Genomic DNA, 26,147 nt, shown 5'->3' with positions numbered 1-26,147 from the left:
GCCTGCTTGGGGAGGTGTCAGGAAAATATCGGTTCCCATTCTAGGCTTACATTATATTTACACTGTGGCTCACTGAAATACTAAAGCAGTAAGAGATATTATAATTAACCTTTTCAATTTTTCCCCTAAGAAGTATCTGGTTCAATGGACTGTCAATCAGCTCTCCCACTTCCTATTAGAATGGGGGCTATATGCAAGACCCATAAATGAGTTCAGTGAAAGAGCAGAGGCAATACAGACCTATGAATAGTACAGAAGGGTAAATATTAAGTATGTTTTATGTAACAACAGATTTCCGGATGCTCTGTGGCTGCTTTTCAGCTACCTCAGTCTGCTTTTTCTGTGCCCTTTGTTCTAAGGGGACACACAACTATTGGTGCAACTCTATGCCCGCTCCTGCTTTGTGGGAGCAGTTTGGGTCACTGTGATCAATCGATTTGCTGGCATGTGAACCTGATGCTCAAAGATATGCAGGCACGTAACTGTTACCAATCTCATTGGGTGTTAGGCACTTAAAAACAAGATGGGTGTCCAAATGTCTTTGCTACATGCTAAAATAATTTGAATTGTGCAAAGTGTCACAACTTATTGCTAGAAACATCATCCTTTTATCTAAGAATTTCAACTTTTATAAATGTAAGTCTATTCACAACCCCCAGTGCTGCAACCGACTGCATTATTTATTATTTATCATTATTAATTATTACAATGTATTATTTATGCCATGCAATAGGTATGCACAGTATTTTGCCAAGAAACATCCCTCACTCTCACATTTATTAATTTCTAGAATATTTCTATGCTGTTTGATTTGGAAGTGAATCAAAACTTACCTAGATATTAAAACGAGTGACAGTGAAAAGCCTCAGAAGGTCTCCTGTTTTCAGCTGTAAGAATCAAGGGGCAGTCTGGGATCCTCTTTAAGGTCACTGTTCTGCTTTCCAAACCTTGACACTTACCCACCAGAAAGAGCTGTCTGGCCTTTGGGCTCAGTCCTGTGCCCTAAGAGCACTTCCCTGACCCTTCTGAAGCCACAGCATAAAAAACTGAGTCTGGGCTGCAGCTGAGGGTCACAAGTGGATCTAAATTATCTGATTGTGGGCATCCACTTACTAGTATTATGATTTCCCTTAGGCTTATTACTTGCTAAGTTGTGCCCAGTATTTCTCAACAAGAAGAGGGCTCACTATTATGTTGGTTTCTGTACACGCATAGTAAGAATAATGTGCCCAGAAGGGTGTACAATGCTTAGAAAGATTAGTATTGAAAGAAGTATAAACAAAGAAAACAGAAGCCTCCAATAAGGCAGGATTTTCAAAACTGCCTTGGTTCTGAGATATGCCTAAATTTCTAAATCAGTTTTGGTAGTCTCATATTACAGCTCAAATAGCTGTTATCTGTAAATTAATTTATGGATAGCAATGCTTTGTCTTAGAGTTATGACAACGGGTGAAGTCTCAGACAGTTTAACACCATGAGCTGAACACAGGTTGAGAGGAAAGCCCTGGAGGTTCAAGGCCTCCAAAGCCTGCCCTTATTATTTGTTATTACATCACAACTGTGCTACTTAATTACTCCTTTTTTAAATAACTGAAGCACAGTTGTAAATACAGAGAGTGCTCCTGTTCCAAGGAGCTCACCATGCACTAAGATGTAGTAGACCAGTGAAATAAGCCAAAGGAGCAGATTAAGCACACCTACAAAACTGCATTGCACTTTTTACACATGCAAACGAGCTGTAATCAGCTATATTGTTATCACCATTGGAAATCAGCATCACTATCAGAAATAAACGTACTGAAAAAGGGGGAAAGGTTTTTGAAATTTGCTTATATGCATATTCAATGAACAGAATCCAAATAGGCAGGTATTTTTTCTCCTGTTAACGTTTAATAAAGGTTTATTGGCGTAACCGTCCAGGTAAAGCACTTCTGTATAGGCTCCAGGTAAAGCATTTTCATTATAATAATCACCATTCATGAGCCAATGAGAGAGCCCTCCAACTTTTGTGAATTGGTTCATGCAAGCTCTACTCCAAGACACAAGGCTAAGGAGGAAATTTGAAATGACCCATCTCAAGACTGCAGCTTCTGCAACCCACCAGCAGCACAGTACCCTGAGCAAGAAGGCTGCACAGCCCCTCGGGGCTGTGAAGGTCAGGAGATGGCAGCATGAGCTCCTACCTTAGCGCTAAGCAACACATGTGGAGCTCTTTGCTAGGTGACTGTACGTTCCAGCCCTGCACCTAGTCAGGAGCAAGGTCATTCCTCCTGGAGTGAGTGGAGACGTACCAGCTAGTGAGGACAGACAGAATATTTGAGGCTGATGGTTGATGCCACAGGAAGGCTGTTGCCTCCTGTGCTACAATGGTTTTGTGTCACCGCCTTCTGAAAAAATAAAATCAGCACCAAAAAGTGTTACTGGGCTACAATTTCCATAAAAGTGGGGCAACAAAGTCCCCCTTCCTTTATCCTAGTGGAAATCAGGGGTGGTTCTGCTGAAATCAGCAATTCCACAAGGATGCAAAACTCAAAGGAAGGTACTAGCTCAGCAACTACGCAATCTCTCCGTGAGCTCAGCAATTCATTCTCTAGCTCCAATAATGAAAACACACAGACCTGCTAAAGCAGCGGGGGTCCTTAAACTTCTTTATCATCTGGGATCACATCTTAATAGAAGGACTGACTGATGAACGCTTCCCTTCCCATTCTCCCATCTGAAAAGATCACCTCCTCATCCACTTCCTATCATGTATCCTCCCTGTGGCAAAGCAGTAGCAATTACAGGAATATTAGGGAAGTAATTAATGTATTTTAGATGCCTTTTAATGAAATTCAGCAGCTGAAAAAAGGGAGAAGAGCCAGTAAAGTATAACCTGTTATCTCTACCGCATGCCACAGTTTGGAAACTTGTATATTGAAAGTCAGAAAAACACTTGCATCCTTTTAACACTAGTGTTAGGTTAGCCTATCCTGTGTATCGCTGGCTGGGTAATACTACATAAAAGGTTCACACTTGTAAAATGAAGCTGATTTTTAAGAGATCTAATAAGAGATGGAGCAATTTATGTTAACATTACAGCCACATGGGCATACATCGATTTCCTGGAGACTCCTTCAGACTCTCCTCTCTTGCAACTTCTTCTTGCACATCCTATTGAATAGGATAGATCCATTTACCTGCCTGCAGAGGTCTTGCCTTATAACACCCTGCCAAAAATTGAACCAAAGGTGGTCAGATAGGTGAATGCCTAACCTCACTCTCCTTCCCCCAAGAACGTGCCAGAGCAGGCTTCTGACTGCACCAATGGTAACTCTCAGCTTTGAGCTATCGTTACTCAAATGATATTATTTCAGATGGTAATGGGGAGGGACTTCTTCCCAATGATTCCTTTCAGTTTGTCTCTCTTTGCATGGTCCTAGGGCTGCTGATCTATGTTCTTCTAATCCTAGTGGCTGTACAGAAGCATCTTTGTGGTGTTGCTGCTTCTTTCCACAGGAGCTCCAGGGTCAATGGGATCCTGTGTTTTCATATTTTCCAAGGGCGCCACTCAGTGATCTAGTTTCTTGCTACCCTCAAGCCACTGCTGTCTGAGAAATATGTCCCTATCAGCTGCTAGAATGCTGACTTGAGCCATGCCTCCTCTCTAAAGTGCATTTTGGCGGTGTGCTGTGATTAAACACTGCTCTACCAGTGACCCAGCAGTAGGTGACCTCCTTCCCCTTTCCCCAGCACATCGTCTAAAAAAGTTAAGTGATAACGGCTTATGTTTATTGTTTTCTCTTCAGCAACGTGCATTTCCCACTCGTGTCAAAATGGTTTAGACTGTATGTTGCCTGCACTTGGTCGTACATCTTCTGCCTAATATCATGACTTACCAGTGTTACTGGAAATATCTTTCAGCTGTTATACAATCTAGATGGGATATAATTGGTCACCAGTCTAACAGCATAGCTGCAAATGGCTAGTTTCTTTCTTCTGCCGTGCTTGGTAATTGAGTCCCCAAACCTGTCCACAGCATGTTGGTAGAAAGCCTTCTCTCCACTGGGCAGCTCCATGCCTTTAGACTCTGCAAGCATTGCTGATTTTTTCCCCTTCTGGGAGCTGACACAATCAGACATTACATGGTTATTTATCCCTTTCCTGCTGTTCATAGGCTGAGTTTTTTCCTGGTGTGAGCACTGCCTGTAACAACGTTTATGCTGGATGTTGAGGGCAATATTTTGTTGGTATCTGTCCTCTCTTCCAGGAGCTAGGAACATCAGGAGCTAGCAACATCAAAGGAATCACCAGTATAATTCTGTCCAGCCTTTTCCAAGAGCAAACACCCACCCCTGCGATCAACAGCTCACCCAGAATGATCAACAGAACATCTGCTTCACTCAGGCTGAAAGAGTTTTTCACCACCTTGCAGCATCTTGCAGATATAATAGCAGAAGACCAACAACCATAACGTGCCATGGAGAGAGGGAGAGTACAAGAGATCATGGGTGTCATCAAGGTCTGTGAAATATCGGAGGGGTCATTAGAACAATGCCAAGATAATTCTGGAGAGGGGATTGCGCAGCTCTTTTGCTCCTTTTCCAGGTTATTGTGTTTAGCAGTTAATCACATTTCCTCGTGTCCTGTGGATCTCACTGGCATAATATTCATGTACCATATGGATTCCATGTCAGTAGGAATAAACCTTCTCTTTATTAACAGTATCACTTATTGCACAGCTACATATGTAGCATACCCACAGTGGACATATAGATTGATATAATGGTTTATCTTCCAAAGCGTTCCCTTCCACAACCTACATATGTTTTTCCAAACTATACAGGGGCTGGTACGTACATGGCTGAAGTGAGACTTCTCTGTTCAGCTTTAGACCTTCCCAGTCTCAGTATCTACATCTGAACTAGATGTCTAGACCCACCTTGTAAGAAAAAAAGAAATTCCAAATCACAGTTCCTAAGGTAGATGTCAAAATCAGGGGCAATGAGCTGTACTGTTGGAATGCCTATTTCCTTCCTTTAACTCCAAAAGGTGCCTACATAGCCGGAGGTGCATGTCTATAACATCAGTGCTAAGAGTCAGGTGGGATGAATCCCACTTTTCCTAGAATATCTGAGGGAATGAAAATTCCTTCAGACCTTCTCTGCCAAGATAGAGTTTATCTTTACAGCCTCTCATCTTGAAGTTTCCACCGTGTGACACTGATGCCTGCTCACATTGCAGCATCTGTACTCAAACAGACTAAAAAACTGAAGGAATAATATTGAATTTGCTTTGATCTATCAAATTCCTGTGTAATGCTAACTAGACCAAAAGTTGTGTGAACATGCTTTCTCTTTTATATTCCTAGCTGTGTGTAGTAAAGAAAGTGTCTAAGTTCCAGTGGAAAAGAAAGTTCATTTTTACAAGGAAATGTCAACACAGATTAGCAGTGGGACTTGCTCCAAAGACACCCACAGTCAAAACAGGCAAGACAAACACAGGTGGGAGAAAACAAGGAAAATGTGGTTTAGCAATGTTATTTTCCTTTGCAGCTTAGTAAGTTTTAAGTATTTAATGCATTTTCTTCATCTTTCTCGATAGCCCTAAATAAAAACAGTCCAGAGTGCAAGCTAAGAAATGAGAGCGTTTGAAGAGACAGTGTTTTAATCGCCACTGTAGGCATTAGTCCATCGGATGGTTGCTAGACAAGAGTGACACTGCTGTGCCATGCACCAGTAGGCTCACTGGGAGGGACAGATTTCCCTTGTCCTGCTGTCCTGCTCCAGGCTCCCTCCAGGCGCACTACTGCCCAGTTCTGTGTCTTTGCCCTGAAGGATCAGGCCTTCTTTCCAGAGGAAAGGTTTCTCCTTTAGGGTCTGACCTTTACAGTAATCCAGCACTCAGAAAGTGTTAAACAGAAATTTCTAGCTGAGTGTTCTTCTCTTTATTTTAGTTTTCTGCAGTTTGCCTGCCCAGCCCTCTCTGAAACCTCCCTCCAAGACGAGTTCTGCTGTGTGAACACTTTCAATACAGGCCTTGTAATACAGTGCTCATATCCAGCTGCTACAGGCAAGAACAAATTTTCACCTGTGCTCCAGTGTGAGAGCAAATTGCCTTATCTGCATGGGAGCTTGGAAAGGAGCTCCTGAAAGAAACGACACATCCCAGTTCTCTTGTTCAATGGAGTTGAATTAAGCTTTTTAATGAGTCAGTGATTATTTTTCCAGCCTTAAATCTGTCCATAGCTGCAATCTGTGCATAGGCTGTGCGTAGTTTAATCTTTCTTAGCTTGATGTTCAAATACAAATTAAGGCAATAGTGAAATTATAAGGTTTCTCCTAAGAGTCTCCAGGAAGACAGATATTTTCAGTGAGCAGATCCCAAAAAGCAGAACAGATATTTTTAAGTAGTTGAAAAGCTGTTATCAGAGATTCTTACTACACTGTAGACAATTAGCATGGAGCTGAAGCAGGAATGGAAGTGTTATGATTTGTTGTTGTTCAAAGTTATCCTTTATATCTTCTAATAGAAAAGACCATCAATGGCCTGAAACTCTGTATGCAAAGCCACGCCTGTAAACATCAATAACTCCTCTTGAAAGAGCACTTACGGTAGCAACAAACCCTGAGGTATCTATGATAACAAGTGCATTAATACCCAGCACACAGAGCTATCATTGCAGACATATTAGTCCCAACATTTCCCACCTAAAACTTCAAGCAGCTCTCAGGGATGGGGGGGACAATACGAAAGGCGTTGTGAACGCTGGCCGAGTCCAAGGATAGACACAGCAATCCTGTGCTGCTTCCCTCCCGCCTCTCGTGCTCGCTGTCCTCGCTGCCTGGGCTGGCTGGGGCTGCAGCCTGCATGCTGGTACCGTAGAGAATATGGAGGCAGCACTCGTATTTTATCATCACAACTTGCTGACTACAAGGACTACCTGCTTTAAATGTATAACAATGCTGCTCTTGCTGTAAATCATACTTTCTTGGTGAGCTACAAGGAAGACAAAATCCTCCTGTTTCTGATGTACACTTTTTTCATACTGGATCACTGACATATTTATAGGGACAAACAGTACACTGAGTTACAAAACAGGAGACCCAGTTCATGAAAGGGGCATTGAATTGAAGTCAATGTAATTTCCTTATTTCTTATTTATTTTGCAGTTTTAAAGAGCAGTCATAATGTTTCTATGTATGCCATGCCATTCCATGTCATACCTGCTACCTCACCATGCTTAGATGTAGCCAGACCAGCTGGGGCTGCTGTACTCATCCCACTCTACCTGAAGAGCAACGTGTCCTCTGGGAAGCTGGTCAGTGATTCAGAATATAAGAGCAGTTGGTTGGTGTAAAAACTGATAACTCTTTAGAAAGAAGTCCCAGCGAAGGGATGTCTTCTTGGGAGCAAAGCCAAATATCCAGCAGGACTTGAGGTCAGAGATGTGCCCTAGAAAATCCATCTCTGGGGGAAGAATGAGCAGCAGGGGCTGTTCATAACCAGACACCACCTGCAGAAAGAGATAAAGTACCGAGATGGCATCTGTGAGCAGCAGCAGAGCACAGAGACAGAAGCTGCCTAAGGAACAGCTGTGAAGCCAGGTGGGGGGTGGGGGGGAGGGGAGACCAGTGGAGTGGGGTGACCGGTCACCTTTGAGGAAGCACCCAACAGAGATCTGGCTGTTAAAGCTCCAGGGCTCCAGCAAGGGCATGAAGAAGCCACCCCAGTGCTGCAGAAAGAAGAGAAGGAGCTGAAAACAGGCCAAACCTCTTCTCCAGGCATAGATGAATACCAGGCCAAGGCTGAGAGAGCAGGGAGAGCCCAGTGAGGCAGCTAGTCATGAGAAGCGTGTGGGCAGTCATGGTGGTAAAGCCCTTCTCAAGCCACACCTGCAGGAGTAGAAGCAGAAGCATATTCTGCCCCTCCAGTTCAGAGATGCCACTCCCAAAAGATGCAATGGCAGAGCATCCTTCTTTCCATCCTCTCAGGGACTCACCTCTTCCATTCAGGGGCACTGTGAGGTCCAGAGCCCAGTCCCACCCTGAGCCATCTCTGAAAGGCTGCTATGCTGTGCACGTTCCTTGCTTCTAACACAGTCCTCACATCCAGCTGTCACAAAACAGCAGAAAAGCCTTAGTCACTGAGCTAGATGCAAACATGTAGAAGGAAGACAGTTTAAGCAGATGAGTAATGCATGAAAGTCTGCGAGACAAGTATACAGCATTTTGTTTCTCAGGAATACGTGCAAGGAGCTTTGTAATAGTCCCAGTTATATATACTGAATATTCCCTTTTCCCACCTATTTCCCCAACTTGTTCTTGCTTAACTTTTGTAAAAGCAAAGTGGAGATTTGTCTCAAGGAGCGGCTTGAAGGAAAGGGTAGAAGCTTTATCAGTCTATCAGAGAGGAGTCCTAAGTTTAAGGCGTGGTATGAAAGAGAAGTTAATAAAAGTGCCGTGCAGCACTGCAGATTCAACATGAAACTCAACAGTTTCTCTTTGTGAAAGTTCTTGAAGTGTACTTGTTCAGACCTGGAGCTGATTTGAATCAAAACTTAAAGGTGCAATACCAAACTTTCAAACATCAGCCCTGATGTCTGATTCAGATAGGATTCTGATCAAAACTGCTCTTAAATATAAAGTGCCATGGCAGTCCAGCTCCAAACACCTCTTCAAATTCTTTGAACAGTTTCCCATTACCTTATCTCAGGCTCATCCCTTTGTCAAACCAAGCCTTGCTATGCATCTGCTAGCAGTAAGATAGAAATGTCAACGATTGGGTCCCAGTGTCTTGATTTCCAAGTAGTTTCAGAAAGGACCCTTCATGTTCCATGATTCTTTCTGAAGTTTTGGCTGCTCTGCTTACCTCTTTCCCAAGAAACAGCCTCACATAAGAACAGCAAAATCTTTTTCTTTAGAGATCTATTCACTTTCCTAGATACACTCACTTCCTCTGCAGATACCACATGAGAGCTTCTGTGGAGTTGGCCAGAACAATAAGCAGATGCCACTCAGCCCTGGTGTCTGGGTCTGTGCTGCTCTTGCGGGGGTGGGGAGGAAGGATTCCTTCCTTATCTGATGGGCCCTGCCTTGTTCCAAGGGCCTGAGTACAAAGCAGTGGCATCATTCTTTTCCTGTGGGGAAGTGCTCCCATCCTCCAAAGACAGAAGGTAGCTTTCTATCCCTTGGTCGACAGTGTTTTGCACTAACCTGAGAGTCGAAGGACCAGGTCTGTAAGTCTTTCCCTCTTGCATAATTTCTGAGGAAGGGGTAAAAAGAGCCTGTAATAGAAAGAACGCTAGATATAGATCAGAAACCTTGTTTCTCCCTACATAAACGCTGCTCTGATTGTCTGTGGTAAAGCTTGTGTCTACCGTTTCTCAGTTCTGATGGGCAACTTTCTTCTCCTCCATAGCACTTCAGTGTGAGAGCCCTGGTTCCTCTGTGTGTAATACAGAAACCAGAGAAGGTATTAGGACTTTTCTGGGTAATACAGAAGTGTACTTACTACTGCCATTCAGGGCTAGACTGCAGTCTGCTGGTTGTAGCATACACTTGCCTGATGGGCAGCTTTCAGGAGCATGTGTTTATCGCTGAAATGTGGCACAGTCTGTCTGTGCTAGCCTGGGCATCCCTCTTTTTGGGCACACTCTATGCTTTCCCATAAAAGGCTTGTCCCTGAGATTTTTTCATCACTGGTATTTAACCTTCCAGCTTCCTTTGCCGAAAGGTCAGCCTCACCAGTGTGAGTCCCCGCAATGCAGCGTGCCGCTCGGGGAGGAGATGGGCCCCTCTCAGGCACTCGTCCCTCCTGCTATTCTCCTGAAGTGACACCACTTCAGAGTCTGAGGGAAAAAAAAAAGACAGCACAGCACTTTTAAGCTGTCATGAGGGAAGAAAGGCTCCTTTCATTTTTTGTTCTGTTATAGAGCAGAAAAAAATCTGTCACTTTGCAGGATGCTTGCAACAAACAGCTTTAAAAACTGATTAACTGGTTCAGCTTTACTTAGCTTTTAATCACTCAGCAGCTGTTTACTTCACAATTCACAGGTATATTTATGTTCCCTTTTAGTGGAGGTTGTCAGTTATTTCCTTTCTGGGCTCTAATCCCGCTGACTGGAAGCATTATCTCCCTTTGCGGATCGGACCCAGGCATGGAGATGGGGTCGGTTACATGTGCAGCACACCTATTCCCAGTCCAGCAACCAGGGCGAGTGCCCCAGCACTAGCAGCAGATTACTGGGTCTTTGGTTCAATGGCTAACCCCTTCCCATGCGGAAAGTGAGTATGGTCAGACAGGAATGTGGAGATACCTTTTTTAATCCAGCAGCAATAGTCATCCTGTAATGCCTCGGTTTAGCTCAAGTTTAAGTTTCTGTTTCGCTATTGGGTGAAAATATGGGACTTGTAAGGATTTAGGGTTTGCAGGAACTGCAAGGTGCAGTGAATCTCTGCGGAGCCAGAAGGAGGTCTCTTCTCACACAAAGGCGGGCTTTCCTGCAGAAGCCTGAAGCTCCTGGGGTCCACACTTTCGTCTGTAAAGGGGTCTCTTAAAACAGGATTCACAAATGTGTTCCAGTAATAAATAATGTGACTTTCTCGGTGGACTGTGCCCTGTTTTGTCGTGTGGGAGAACATCCCAATGAACTGCCATACTTAATGGTGTTTCTACCTCTCTATGATATTCTGAGAAATGACCTCGCCTTAAGAATACACCAGTACCCCCAAAACTGAAAGAAATCCCAAGAGCTGATCATTTTGGAGAATGAGAATAGTCTAAATGGGTACTAATATTTTGCAAGGGAAGCTTTCAAATGAATGAAACACATCTTGGATATTAATAGTGAAGCCTATGATTATTACTGTGAAGATCTGCTTTGTCAAAATTTTAAATGGAGAATGAAAGCATGTACAGATTTTAGGGATTTTTTTTTCCTTTTTATTGAAAAAACACACTGCACATGCAAATTAAAATTGCATTTACCATACAACACTATAACATTTTTGGCACACGTACTCAGCATGCATAAATGTTGGCTGTATTTAAGTTCTCCTAGACATATATAATTAATGAAATACATTTGTGTATAGCCTCATTTTGTGAGCAGCCTAAATTTAGACTGCCTATCCGTTTGCAATGTAAATCTTCTTTTTGGTTGGTATATTAAATGTTAATGCTTGTGCTAATTTTTAGTCTCTAACCTTAAGGCAGGTCACACATTGCTTTATTAAAATGAAAGAAAGAAGATTAATTTAGTCACTGGAGTCAACAATTAAAAGTACATGTGCGTTTGGACAGAAAAATAAGGAAATGATAACTTAATGGCAAAAGGCATGTCCTCCAACAGCTAGGCACCATGGTGTGATCCTTATTTACTTTTATAGTGCACCCCATTGTGCCTATGTGTTGGAAGACATATGTCATGTTTCATCCTCAAGGGCCTAAGTGTGAATTTCCTGTTATTTTTTTCACAACTTTAAAAGTTGTTTCAATGAAGTTTTTGTTGGAAGAACTTTAGTAAAATGTGTTTTATATACTGTCTGTGGCTAACCGGGAAAAATTGCAGCCCCGGAGGAAAATAACGAAGAAAGGCTGAAGCCTGAAGGAAAGGAAGGAGAGGGCTGGGAGTGGAATGGAGCTGTTAGCTGGGCTGGGAGCGGGGGCAGCGGTGCTCACCCCCCGACAGCTCCATGCATGGGCTCGGCAGCTGGCAGGGACCTGTGGCCCCCACCAGTCCCGTGGAGCGGTGCATGTTCCCTACCATCCCAAATGGAGGGATGCTTTGAATGGCCATGGCCACGCTCACACACTGCTGGTTTTGTTGTCCTTTTTGTTTGCAAGCTCTCTGGAGCAGATATGCACACGGTGGCTCTGGGCACATGGGCTTCCCTGGGAAGCCCCTCATGGACGGACTCCTCTGATCCCTGCGGAGCAGCAGCCCACCTGGAAATGTCTAGGTCTATTTCAAGTAGGAAACAGGGAAATTCTGTAAAATGTCATGCTTTTTTTCTGCACTGGGAGCTAATTAATGCCCTGATTTAGTGTAAAAGCAAATGTGAAAAACTGTTTTAAGCTACCAGATACTTCTTTTTTTATAGGGTTTTCACTGCAAATTTCTTAATATCCAGCAAATACTTTCCACACTGTTACTAAGGTCTTTGAAATCCCTGTCTAGTGCCTTAAAACAGAATCTCTGATATACAATTTTTCCTCCAGTTATGCCAAATATAGCAAGGAAATGCATGGAAGCAGAGCATACTCAAATCTAAGGCCTCTGCTTTGCAGAAATTACCTAGCTAACTTCAGTGAACAAAACGTCACCAACAAAGCTTTTCAGCACCAAAATTCTATACAAATGCCTTTTAAATGTTTCACATTTTCTAGAATTAGGCTGTCACTTTTGCAAATGTTCTGTGAAATTTTAGCAGCAATTACTACTAAGCAAAATGTTTCAAAGAAAGGAATTCTAAAAAAGGAACAAAGATAAAAAGAAATAATCTTGCAACACTAGCTTGGGAGTCAAAACTCTCTTGCAGTGGAAGTTAAGCCCGATCCCAAGTACGAGAAGCTGCGTGGTATAGCGGAGCGGACGCAGGAGCAGTGGGTCTCCCTGTGGGGTCTGACCTGTGCGACCCTGCAAAGCCCATTGGCTTCACTGCTTCCTGAGCCCCTTCCCATCCATTATGTGGGGGACCATGCATGTCTGGATGGGCTGCTTGCTGGATCAAAACTCTCTCTGTCCACATTTTATTTTATTTTTTTTCGTGGTGTCATATCACTCATCTGGGTTTCTGGGCATTACTGTACTTACAGGAATGAATGCAGATGTACTTTATGGTGAAAGTAAAAATGGGATATCCAGTAAATTTGATGTGAAACCTGCATGTCCCCTGTCTTACAACACAGAAAACATTGGTCAGCACTGAGCTTGTCTCCACCGTTTTAGGGTTTGTTCTTCAAAGAGAGATCATGCCCCAGGAGCATGCGCTAGTTCCAAAGTAACTTACACAAGAAAAATATTTACTCTTAACATAAATACAAGTAAAGAATACCTGCCTCCGCATCAAACTTACTCATCCAGTGGCTTACTCCAAGCTTTCTAGACAAATTTTTATTCTGCTTGCTCCAAAATAATGGTAGCACTTGTGGCTTGGACCTGGTGGCATAAATTGTAAACAGTAGCAGTAGACACTGGGAAAATAAAAATAATTATATATGAAAAACAGAGAAAAAAAGAGGACAGCGTCTTCCTTGTGAAATGCCAGCTCCAATCTATACAGAGCCAGTGGTAAATTACCCACCTGTTTTCACTTACTTAACATTAAAAAACACTTACACATCATTACACTTTTGTATCATATTAGTGAAAATGAATGCTAGAGCAATATGAGGTAAACATTGCTAATGCGGGAGAAGGTTGTTTATATGTTCTAATGACAGGATTAACTATGGCAGTGAAAGGTACACCATGCTCCTTTGAACCCTAGCTCACCACCAAGCAAGCCGCCTAGCAGTACAAGGAGACCTGCTAGTCCAAAATGGGCATTTCTCCTGCTTTTTGAGACCATTGCAACAAAGTAGGCTCACTTACGGAAAATGGCCTGCTGCTACCCTGAGCAGCATCCTGGGGATCTGGAGGGCTGTGTACGTTTGATCAACTTTAATACTGTTTTCTGCCACCTATAAATCTTTTGAACGCAATTTGAAAGTAAGATAAGGAAGTGGCTCATTTAATAAATATTTTGTCAGTGCAGTTCATAGGCACTGGGTTAAACTTGCCGGCACTTCCACCTCTGAAGTTTGAAAATCTTAGTTCCTGACTTAGAGCAGACGACCGGGGGTCTGATCCCAAGCCCACCGGTGTCAGCAGAAAGGCTCCTGCTGAATGCATGAGGTGTTTTACTGGCCCTGCCTGCCCATAAAAAAGCGGCAGAGAGAGGAGCCATGAAACGGATGGCAACTGGGACATGGCGCCTCTGGGAATTGCTGCACCAAAGCCCAGACTTCGGAATAACATTGCACAAGCCTTTCTGACCAGGCAGGCCACACCGTCCACAGCAGCCGTGCATGCTTGCTTTCCACCCGGGCTGCTCTTTGGGGTGGACCCTTTAGCATGCTGTGTGTACTTGGAAGGACCGATGTTCCTGCCCTGAGGGCAGGATTGCTTTCAATTCATTCCTGCCCAAGGTATGTAAATATAGACAGCACTAGGACTGTGCATTTACTATTCCACTAAACCATGTGTGCTCAGTGCTGGCTTTCCATGGGTGAGTGCTGCAGAGCAGCTCTTCTTAAGTGCCTGCCCCCTCGCGTCCTCTTGAAAAAGGGCAGGATGGTGGCAGTCTGACCAGAATTAGATCAAGTCACACCACCCATTTCTTCTAATTTAAACACCAGCAATTTTCTCGTCTGCATATCATTCACGCAGCTCCTCCACCTCCACCTCCTTGTAGAGATCCCCACCCCTGCCCGACAGGCGTCTGGAGATGTCCAAGGGCCACGGCGTGATGTGAAAACCGAGCACAGGCTGCTGCTGCTCCCCCCTACAAGCAGCAGCACACCCCTGCGGGGCACTGCAGGGCACCTCACTACAAGGACTTTGGAAGGTTCAGGCTTCATCTTCCAGAGGGAAAAAAAAACCCCTATCTGAAAAATGGAGAAGAGATAATAACACTTGTAGCTGTACAAGTGAAGATAACGGCAAAAATAATCAAATCTCATGCTCCTGGGAGGAAACTAATTGCACACAGGGGTCAGGAAGACATTTTCATCCACTGTAGAGCATCGCACAGTTGGCTGCTGTGTTGTTATTATGAAAGAGGGAAGTGGAAGGAGGAAGGGGGATTGTGCTTGGGTTGTTCTTTTTTTCCTGAGGAGATGGAGGGAAAGGCGAGAGTGGCTCTTGTTTGCCCTTAAGCATCAAGAGCTGGCTGGCATCAGAGGCATAATACCAGGCTGGATGGATACAGTATGGCAACGCTGATGTGTCCAATGGATTGGGAAAGTGGGATGTATCTCTCCATGCGCACACATCTGCTATCCCTCACTTGTGAATGTTACTCCAGATGGTAATCAAGAAGGTGGTTTTATAACCCACATTAAGAGGACTGTCTGCTGACAAGTTATGTGTTTTCTTCCCTTGAGTACATGCTGTTAAGATGGATAAGTGCAAATGGTTGAAATTTGGTTGTTAACTCTGAATAATAATAATACTTTGCATTTCTATTGCATCTTCCATCCTAGGATCTCAAAGCACTTTGAAAACAGTAATTAACTGAATCTTGCCACACTGCTGTGAAGCAGGTAATTATTACTACCATTTTTTTGTGGAAAAAGAAGCTTTGTCATAGTGAAAGAGAGTTTCCCTGGCACACCAAAGAACCAAAAATAGCCAAGAAATTATGATGACTTCTCAAAGTAAATTAAAACCATTGCATTAATTTCCTGGAAGTTAATTTGGTTTTGGTTTTTTCCCAGTGAATAAATTAAGACAAGCTTCACACATTTTCAACTTTTGAAAACGTCTTTTTGGGACTAAAACACTAAAAAGAAACTACAGACCTTGCACTTTTCACTTTCTTGCTGAACAACGAGAAAAATATCAGTCAAGAGTGAAAATGGGCTATGGAAAGCAAATTAGTCAAAGAAATAGTTTGATGACTGCAATTAATTAATAGTAAGAATATGGTGTAAACTCATGTCAGCCTCAGCGCCAATTTCCATTCCTTTTGGCCTCATCAGACAGTTCATTACTCTCTTTCCTCCTCCCTGAAAAAAAATGCAAAGTCTTTGTGAGGACTACAAGGCTTGTTTTTATCCTGTTTTTCTGTTTTTTTTCTCTTCTTGTCATCTGTTTAAAAACACTTTCTAAATGTGCTGCGTAAGGCTGAGACTTTGTAGACAATAGGCTCATAAGCTTGCATAAATGAGAAAAAGAGAGGAAGACCAAGTCTCAGTGTTGATTTTTGCTCGTTGAATAATATTAGTTATTTGATTTTCAGACCCACAATCCATTCTTAAATTAGAAGAAGATGTTGTGGTCCCGTCAAAGAATCGAAGACAAATTCTGCTAATCCTTCTGAGAGGTGAGACAACGGTAATGGGGGGTAAGGAATGACGTCTGGGTGGGCAATATTGCCTGTTCATTTCCTCGGCTTAGCTGCTGATTGTCACTCTTGTGCCTTTGAGATGCCCATAAGCTTCCAGGGAGACTACACGAAGGTAGAGCAGCTTAATTATGTAGGCTGCTATTTACTAGGTTTCAGCTGAATCCATCAAACTAACTTTGCTTTAACCTGAGCCAGATTTGATTATGAAGCCAATTTATTGACTGGTTTCTCCTTTGGCAGTGCATCCTTTGATTTAGATACAGATACTTACCTACTTGAAAAGTAGCAGTGTTATGACACAATTTATATTTTAAAAAGCAATATTACATGGAACATAATTTTAAAAAACAAACAAACAAACAACAACAACAAAAAGCCCTTTGAATCTAGAATAATGGCTACCTGTAAGGCAGTAGCTCACTTGAGAGATTTTGCTCAAGTAACTTATAACTATCAGCAGAACCCCCTAGGGAATTACCGCTGTTTTTGCAGAAGCTGTTTGCAGTGGAATAAACAGACAAGTGCTCTATATATCATTTTAAGTAAGACAAATAAAGTTCTGCTTCCTCCTTACAACGATGTCATTGTCACTTATATAAGAATAATTCTGTGTGACTTTTTATGAATCTTTCCCCTGTGCAGAAGTACAATGGCCTAATTTCCTACACTGCGTATTGTAAATAAATGTCCTTCTTCAGCAATCTATAGCCAAGCTGAAATGATCTCACCACGAATGGAGCGGTCTAGAAATGCTAAGGTGTGTTTGAGCACCAGTGGTGGGTGGAGGGAGACCCCACCGCCCCAGAAGAGGGTATGTCCATACCTGCTCCTTCCCTGGGAGGGTTTCTTATGGCCCAGGAATAGCCGATGGGAAGGCCTGTTGAAGCCATTCCTTTTGTCCTAGGTTCCCCTTTCAACTCATGGCATGTCTGAGAGATAGCTTAATCTCTTGGATTCTCAAAGAGGCAACATCAAATGCACAGTACTTGTGAGCACGAAGGAGGAAAAAGGACAACCCCCTGTCTCCCATACGACCGCCCACTACTATTGCCAGAAAGAAACTCTGAGATGGTAAAACCACGTTAAAAAATTAATAAAAAAAGCTAGAAAGTGTTATTCAAAATGTAATTTTAACACATTGTGAAGGGCTTTTAAGGGGAAATCTGTGTGGGGAGGGCTGTCATCTCTCAAAGGCCCCAGCTAATGTAGCTGGCTGCCCAGGGGAATGCCGGGGGGGAGGGAGGGAAAATGGGAGAAATTATATTAAAAGGGTGGGAACGTTTTTTTATAACTTACAAAAAAAAAATATTTGTTTTCCCCAGAGTCTTTCAGGTTGGTTTGCTCTTCTGGCTGCATTTGATCTGCCAATAGCAAAGCCCATCTCTGCACTGATTGTGGAGTTCTGTCTGATATTCCCTGTGTGCCGTGAGCATGGGGATTTCATTTCATACATCATTTCCAGCGAATACCCTCAGTACAAAGCACAGAAGAAATTTCTCTCATACACACATGCATAAGCTTACGTCTGTGTGTGCACACATACATGTGTATGTATCCACATGAATCAAATCACACTTGTCAGAGAGATACCCTCTAGCCCTGGTTAAATTCATATGATAAATTGTATTATCATGTGTCTTTCAGTGCTCCACCTGCACGATCCTGCCTGTTAATGTCTCTGCCTGGATTTTTTCTAATGTTCTGAACCTTTGAGACTAGCTTCAAAAAGGTTGCCATTAAAACAACCAGGGGTAAAAAAAAAAAAGCAACCAGCAGAGTAACATTTCTTTTCACCCTTCTTAACTGGAGGCTTCTTTGTTCCTTCTCACCTTCTCAAAAAAAATACAGCCAACTGAAGTTCTGGGATAAACAGCGTACACAGAATGACCCGTTCGTGGTCCAGTATTTTACAGCCTAGCAGGGTCAGAAAGCCAGACTGGAAATGGAGTATTTCTAATGGGGCACAGTTGAGCCTTTACGCCTGAGGTATCAGCGCTTAATATAATACTGTTTTGTACTTTCTAGAGGTTCCTACAACAGCAAAAGTTTTGTTTCTTCAGCCTTTCAAGTTCTGTTTAACTAGACTTGTAAAAACTAAAGGGAAACTCTCTAAGTGAAAACATTAATATGAGGACACAAATAATCTACAAAAGCCCTTCAGAACTTGTGCATAGGGAACCAAAAACAGTGTACCTCCTCTTGTGATTATTTATGTGTTCTTTCACTACTTGGAACTAATCTGGCCGTTCTCAACTCACAGTGATTACACCCTCAAACCTAGTCTGTCCTGACTTTCCTATGCTATTTTAAGGTACTTTAAAATCCCCACAGGATTAGAATTTTCGATATAGGTGTCACATGCAAGTCGCATTGCTTTGTTGCATCACAGAGTGAATTATTAGTGATATAACCCTCCTCGTCTTTATATACTAAGTAAGACACATAATTTATAGACTGTTTGAAACCAGGGACAAAGGCCTGGAAGAAAACTCCAGAGCCATCAAAATCCTCAGAAACATGTGGCCCTGCCTCGCTTGACCATTCTGGAGGCTGTAGGAGCTGCTGGTGAGCCAGTGTTGCCCCTCTCCTGCCAGCAGCTGCCAGAGTTTCCTCATGCTACAGGTGGCAGGGGGGCACGGCCACGTGTACCACCACTCTCCACTACTTTCAGAGGCGGCTTATTTGTTTAGGAGAGTCGTCAGGGCTCAGACTGATGCCTCCACCTATTGCAGCTGTGCTACCCTCTCCCATGTGAAGTTTTATCTACTCTCACTCATATCTTAAGGAGATAGCCTCCCTATGGGCAGCCTATTTTAATACCCAGCTTGTCTGTTTTAAGGGAAAAAATCATGGTATCTAACCTAAACTTTTTCTTCCTTTGTTTGAGGCTGCTGCTTCTTGTTCTACCTTCTTGTACTAATGTGAAGAATTCCCTTACTTCATTAAACGCACTTCTACATAATGGTAATGTCCCCAGTGAGTGATCTCTGTATAAATTCAGTTCCTCTGATATTTTCCCATATGTTTTATACTCTGATCTCTGCATCACTTTGGTGGTTAATCTCTGTGTGTTCTCCAGCGCAGTATCTACATGCTAGGAGGACCATAAAGTGTTTTGGGTGGCATCGTCCTAGATTTACATAGTTGCCATATCACTCTTCTACCTTTATGTGAGGCTTCTTTTTAATTGCATACAAGAATAGCGCTGCTGCAATTTGCTTGGGTTACAGCACAAGTATAAGCTTTATAGGGTAGCTAGAATAGTCTCAAGCTCTGTTACTTACTGGTTTCTAGATAGCTCCTCTTCAGCTATATCTCTATCTTTTATTAACACCTACAGACTATTATATTTGTTGAAATCCCCTTTCAATGTGCTTATGGACATAATCTTGCTGTATTTTCTGAGTTATCTCTTTTCTGGTCACTGGACTTGTACATGCAGCATTTCTGAGATGTTGTGAAATATAAACCTGCAGAACAAGAGTACGGTTATAATACAAGTGACCCTGATTGAAAGGGTGGCTGTGAAAACTGATTACACAGCAAATTGCCCATCTGCACAGACTCAGAAAAAGAACATTTCAAAGCTCATTTGTGGGCTGATGTTGCCATTTAATGCAGTTTCCAACAAATCATTCATAAAATTAATGGCCACAACTGATGCTTGTTGCTCTCAAGCTCTACTGTGAAAAATAGTTCTGACACTGATTCAGGAAGATATGTAAAGGAATGGGTGTCATCTGAAGAAAACTGAATGAAGCAATCTTCACACAACCACAGTCACTTGGGCTACTGGCAACATTCTGGGTTACTGTACGATTCTGCTCTTCACAGTCCACCAGTCAGTTTTCCTGTTATTAATGTAGCTTTGTTCTGTAGCTTTCAAAAATGTTTGTAGAAGAACCTGTCACTTGTGTCCTTGCTAGATGTCCCTGACACTGACTCGTTGACTCTGTGGGTGGTGGTTTGAGGAGGGATAGCCTTGGTTCCTTCCTCAACTTCTTTGCTGCACATCATGGACCCAGAATAATTCTGTATATCCTCTCAAAAAATAGGACTTCACAGTTCATGCAGCCTATGTTCCAGAAGTAGAAGTGCCACTTCTAATCTCCCATACCTCAAATGCCTTCTTTTCCAGAACTCCAGCTTTGGGGGGAATCTGGATTTGAAATTAACCTCTTCAGTAGATAGTGGAATCACACAGAGACTTTGCAAAAGGTTTCACAAGCCAGTTACTATTTACTCTGACTAATATGAGAAATGTTCAATTTTAATGAAATAAATAACATCTACTGTTTGTTTCCTGATCCCTCCAGATATCTATCCAGCTTAGGCTAGATGTCATTTCAGACCAATTTCTTCCCTTTTTTTTTTTTTTTTTTTTTTTTATGAGTACCCTTCTAAGTGATAGAAATTTATCTCCCTCCTTAGCAGATATTTCACTTCTCCCTGAGAATTTTGGAGTTTAAAACTTCCCTCCTCTTAAAGCACATTCCTCTGGAGCTGCTTCTTCCCAAGAGTCCTGTGTCTTTGCAACCTCTCCCTAAGACTCTCAGGCTGTGTTTTCACCCTGTAATATGTTGGTCACCAGTATTAGCTTAATCCACACTCTTTGCCTCCAACCACCATTTCTTACTCTCCCTGCAAATGATGACATTTTTCAGATGTCCTGGCACAATTGCTTGTGGGACAAAGCTGTGAACTGTATCAGAAAAATCACCCACCTTTTTTGAAATGCACCTGTATCCCCCTACCCCTCATAAATAATAGTACTAAAACATACCCAGAGGTTCTATGCCTTTTAAAACCAAATATTAACAATTAATCAATCTTTGTGGCATGAAGATTTTCCAGCCAAATCACAAATCTTTACCAGGAAGAAAATTCAAGAAATATTTGTCAAGGACTGAGGGAAACATCCTTTGTGTGCCAATAGCTTGTAAGTCACAACCTGCTCCGGGATGGACAAGCAGGCCCAGCTAACCCTTGTCTCCTTAACACAAGAAGCTGAGGCTGCGTAGGATAGTTGCAGTACAAAAGGATTTACACAGTGCGTAAACCAACTGAATTGCAGAGAAATGTATAGAAAGGGAGATACGTGCTAACGTGGAGATACGGTATTGCAGAAAACTGCTTTCTTGTTACAGAGATTTCAGTATGGATTTGGAATGTAACTTAATTAAAATCTCCCTGCCTGATTATCATCCCAGACTATTTTTATGCCACCATAATTCCATGAACTTCCATGTAATCGATATCAGTGTAACTCACAGAAGACTCAGACCCTGAGTACTCTGGATCTCTAGATCATTGCACAGCTACTTATATGTACTGTGCTGTGTACTATCCTGGTATTAAACCATCAGCAACTTCCTGTAGAGAGTTAGACAGGGATCCTACTTCTAGACTAAGCTTTTCAGCTGTGTAATAAACTCCTAAGAATCATGTGCAATGAGTCTATCTCTTTATTTTTTCTTACTTTTTTCCTGATGTAGTTCTTCACTCCAAAGTCTCTTCCCTAGGTGAAAGCGAAGTGTCTTTGGGGACTGCAGATAACCCTGAAACATGAACTGTCTTTCTGAGTCAGCAAAGAGCCTGAGACAGTGATCCTGAGGACATGGACTCCCTCAGACTGTCTCAAGTCTGTCACGGAACGCCCATCGCTTTCCTGCCAGCATTGTGATCTATTTATTGTACTAGTGTCCACATGAAAAGGAAGAGCTTGGGCACAGTCGGGGGAACACGCACATGCAGTCACAGCTGGGACCCCCTTTGTTTCGTGAGTGGATGCACTCAGCATACCAGCAGATCCAACGGGAATATCTTGATTTGCTTTCACTGTGGTTTTCACCTATGACATGAGTAAGCAAAGGGAAGGCAGAGTCCAGTTCAGCACACAACAAAAGGAGCCAAAATCTCAGTAATACCTGCCAAGGTAACCCCAAAAAATCAAGTCCAGTTGGCATACATATTTTGGCAAAGCCCTGTGTTGTTCAGTTAGCACAGCAAAACACTGAGATTATTCCATGTACTCTCAGGGGAAATCCCAGGCAAGGAGGTCAGCAGCTCTGCTGGGGAGCAGCTCTGAGCAGCTTGGGTGAGTTTCCAATGGAACCCCCCCAGAGGAGGGTTTCCATACTCAAGCAGAGAAGACAACAAAATTTCGTTGTTTTTAGGAGACTGTATATGCAAAAGAGGCATGTATGCTTCAAGGAGATTGTTGCCATGACATTATGTCCTTCTGTCTGAGAGTGACTTGAAGACACCTTAGTTTTCCTCGGTTGTCCCCTTACTACTTCAGTTTCTCACCAGCCAAGGCTGAGTTCAAAGATCACCCAATTAGTAAAAGGAAAGAGAAGAAAACTGTTTCCACCCTATTCCTCTACCTGGTCAAGCCAGTTTAATACAAGACAAACTTCCAAAAGGCTTTACTGCACGAGGAAAGCCTTCAGGCTCACTACCAGGAAAGAACCATTCAAGTTGCATAAGTAGATAGTTCAAACGCAACCATATGGACAATTTAAAACTGGGCCAAGCTGTCTGTGAAAAGACAAGACACCCCCAAAACCAATACATTTGTCTTTTTCCAGCATACTGCCCCAGTGGCTGCAAAAAGTATGATTTTGGCTTTCTTTAAGGTGAATATTGTAGTAAGACACTTCTCCCTTCTCACTGTCTCCCTCAGTGCTTTCCTGCCATCTCTGATAAATTAACCTCCAGCTGGTCACATTGCTACTTTTGGGGTGGGAATGCCAATATTACCGTGCCAGTGCTACTCCCTAAGTGTCAGCAAATCCTTGGTTTATCACACCACCATTCAAACACTGAGACTCTATAACAATGCACCGCACATATTTTGCAATTTACTTCCCCACTAGTTCAATTCATTCCCTTTTCTTTTTGTTTGGAAAAGGCTCTCCTCACGTTATCTCCACCCTGACCTGACAGAAAGCTGTAACTGCCTTCTCTGAAATTCTCCGCAGTTCTCTTTCAATGAAGTGAACTGGAGGTCACAAGAATTATCATTGCACATCATCAGTATGTTTTATACTTACATATTTATGTTGCTTGATAGTGTCATCCCTTGTATCATGAAAAATTCTCGTCTAATCCCAGGAGGCAAACAGTTCCCATAATGCCCATTCACACTGTGATTTCTTCATCAATGCAAAATCTTGTTTTTATACGGAGGCTTCTTGGTTCAGGAAAAAACAGTTCTGGGTAACAGGAGGGCCAGGCTTCCTGGTTCTCCATACACTTACTGACCATACAGCATGAAACAACATACTCTGAGCGGAAGTGCAGGTTGGATATTTTTCAGCACAGTGCAGCAGTTATTTTGTGCAAACACAGCAAGCTTCTGGTTTACCACTCTCTGATGGAACTGTTCAGAGTGGCAGCACACTAGAGAGAGAGAGAGGAAATTAATTTAGGTTTTGAATAGAAGTGGATATCAATTATATGTGCTTTTAAAAAAGATTGTTTGAGCCTCATGCTTAGAAGGGAAAGTGTAACAAGTCCTGATCATTATTTTTTTTTTTTACACTTTGTTTTGCAAGCCAGCATTGTACATGACACTTAAGGGTTTAAAGATTTAAATTCAGCTGACCTATCTCTGCCTAAACAAAGGGGCTATAAACAGGGCTATAAAAATAACTTCTTGGATTTAGTTTTGTCAGGTTTTCTTAGGTAGATTGGGGATGTTTGATTATGTTGGACTAGTTTCAGTTTTTAAGGGAGGATGGCTACAATCATGTATTCACTGAGCACGCATGGATACTACTGACAGCACAACTTAATTCCCAGGGCAAATTTCTCCTTGGAGCTCACATAGAATCGATATCACTCATGGTATCTATGTGCCATGTCCCTGTTGTTAGTGTATACAGGAGAGCTCTCTAAATTGGTACTGTATGATGGGAAAAGAAACAGACCAATTGCACAAGCACCCCAGTCATCAGGTGCTCACAGTTATATACACTATGGGTAGATAATCACTTTTACATCAGGCATTGTAAATACAGACACGACACAATATTTTTAGATATGATTTTTAGAACCACGTGCAGCATAATAATAATAGAAACTGCAATGAAGAGAAAAGAAAGATTTTTAGAGCAAGAGCTTTCTGTGCACCCCTGCCCACACAAGTGCGTGCAATGACATCAGGTGTAACACTGAACAGAACTGCACAGGCTGTGGTGGTTCTTTAGCCATGGGTACAGGGAGATTAACTGTATGATGTCAAAATGCCTCTTTTCACCATCATTTATTATTTGTACAGTGACCAAAATGTACTGTGGTAGACGTCACAGTGACCGGCTCATCACAGAAATATAAAAGAACAGGGAGGCATATTCAAATGTCACATCATGAAGCCTAAGACAGTCTCAGGTGCTTGCAACAGTGCTTAAGTTCAAAGGACTGTTGACCACTACGGGCCAACCAAACCTTGTCTAGTTGTCTTTAGGGTTAGTAAATAGATGGTGCTAGTTGTCTTTTCTTAAATTTAGAGGCCACAGAAGAGCCCGACTGTGGCCCAACACCTTTTCTCCAAGAAATGTGCAAACTAATGTAAGGTGACACGTAGCAATAGGGTAGCCTACTGTTGTAGTAACGATTAAATGGGTGATGAAACAGAGGAAACCTTTCTGCTGCCAGAGCCAGCAAAGTTCTTTCCAGAAGAGCAAGACTTGCTTGTACAGGATTCAAGGAGGTGAGTTCAATCAGGGCTATGAGCTAGGAACCGTCTCCATTTTCAGCTGTCCTAAAGTTGATGAGAAAAGCTATTCTGTAGTGGTGTCTGGCAAACCTCTTTCAATCAAAACACAGCTTTCTATGATCAACATTACACCAGCATTTGGATTTATGTTGGAGCAGGAGAGAGCTGAGAGTTCTAGCAACAAAATGAATGTTTGGTTCAATCTTTCTCAATGAGACACCTTTCATGAAAAAATGTACTCTCTTACCCATCTGAAATTATTATAACAATATTTTTTGTTTTGGTTTGTCTTTTGGAAAGCAAACCATCTCAATTTAAAAGCATTTCTGAAACTGGAAGGCTGTTCTAAGATGTAGCAAAATCAAATATCAACAATTTACAACCTTCAAGAAAAAGAAATTTCTACCGTTTTCACAGTCCTTTCCTTTTTTCTTCCAATATAACACACGTTTGCCCTTTAGAACATAAAAACATTAAACAATACGAATCTTTCTTAAAAATAAACAAAAACCAAAAACAAACCCAAAACAAACAAAGTAACAATCTCTGTTAAGGCAAAATTTCTCATTTATGGTTCTGTTCTTTGAAGAAAGTGAATAGAGACTGAATCATGTTTGACAGATATTGCTCACTTTGATTACTGCACTACTGGGAGGTGGTATATTGACATATCTAGGTGATGAGGGCAGAACAAGGAAGTTAGTAAAGAAAGTAGCAGGGAAAGGAGGAAAATGTAAGAGAAAGCAGCAAGAGCTAACTTTGTGACCAAAGGAGTGCTAATAGAAGGACCACATCCCTTGAATTGATGCCAAAGAGATTATAGTAGTAGTAGCAGGGAAATATTGGAGAAAAAACTTTGTGGGTATCCAGATGACCAGACCTAAGGATGTGTGAATAGTCATAATATGAGATGCTTAAACCATGTGCAGCAATACAGCATCCCTGAGGTTGTGCTGAGAATATGATTTGGCAGAACTTATGTGTCCAGGTATAAGAGCTCTGCAAACCACTTTGCTCTCTGGTTGCCAGGACCGTAGTGGCAGCAAAAGCTGTTCAGGGTCTTGCAGGTCCTCTGCCAGCTAAGGATGAACGCCAGCCCCTGCCCTGCAATGGTTATGAAATGGGATGGGACAACCTACATGCAGCCCCAATCCCCTGCCCTCCATCAGGTCAGAGCCCGTTTGTTGCACAGAAAATGCATTGACATTTTGCTCACAGTGTAACTGCAGTGTAGGTGTACCTGTGGTATACTTGGGGAAGCTTCAGAGGGCAATTTTTTGGATGTGTGCAGAGAAATGTTCAGGAGTAGAGTACTCTCCCTTCACCTCCTT

At 42.4% G+C, this 26,147-nt stretch overlaps 1 long non-coding RNA gene across 1 annotated transcript; it reads right to left on the bottom strand.

Annotated features, from left to right (window-relative positions):
• Positions 1–3,751: 3,751 nt before the first annotated feature.
• On the bottom strand, positions 3,752–23,314 carry LOC121085725. Its single transcript, XR_005827173.1, has 4 exons — positions 23,150–23,314; positions 9,195–9,265; positions 7,982–8,094; positions 3,752–7,495 (listed from the first exon to the last, which is right to left on the bottom strand). It is a non-coding gene; the product is annotated as an uncharacterized LOC121085725 (long non-coding RNA).
• Positions 23,315–26,147: the final 2,833 nt, after the last annotated feature.

The sequence above is a fragment of the Falco naumanni genome, chromosome 3 (assembly GCF_017639655.2).
Source record: "Falco naumanni isolate bFalNau1 chromosome 3, bFalNau1.pat, whole genome shotgun sequence".
NCBI classification, from domain to species: Eukaryota; Metazoa; Chordata; class Aves; order Falconiformes; family Falconidae; genus Falco; species Falco naumanni.
Note: the sequence above shows the minus strand (reverse complement) of the source record. Positions and strands in the feature narration are given on the sequence as shown.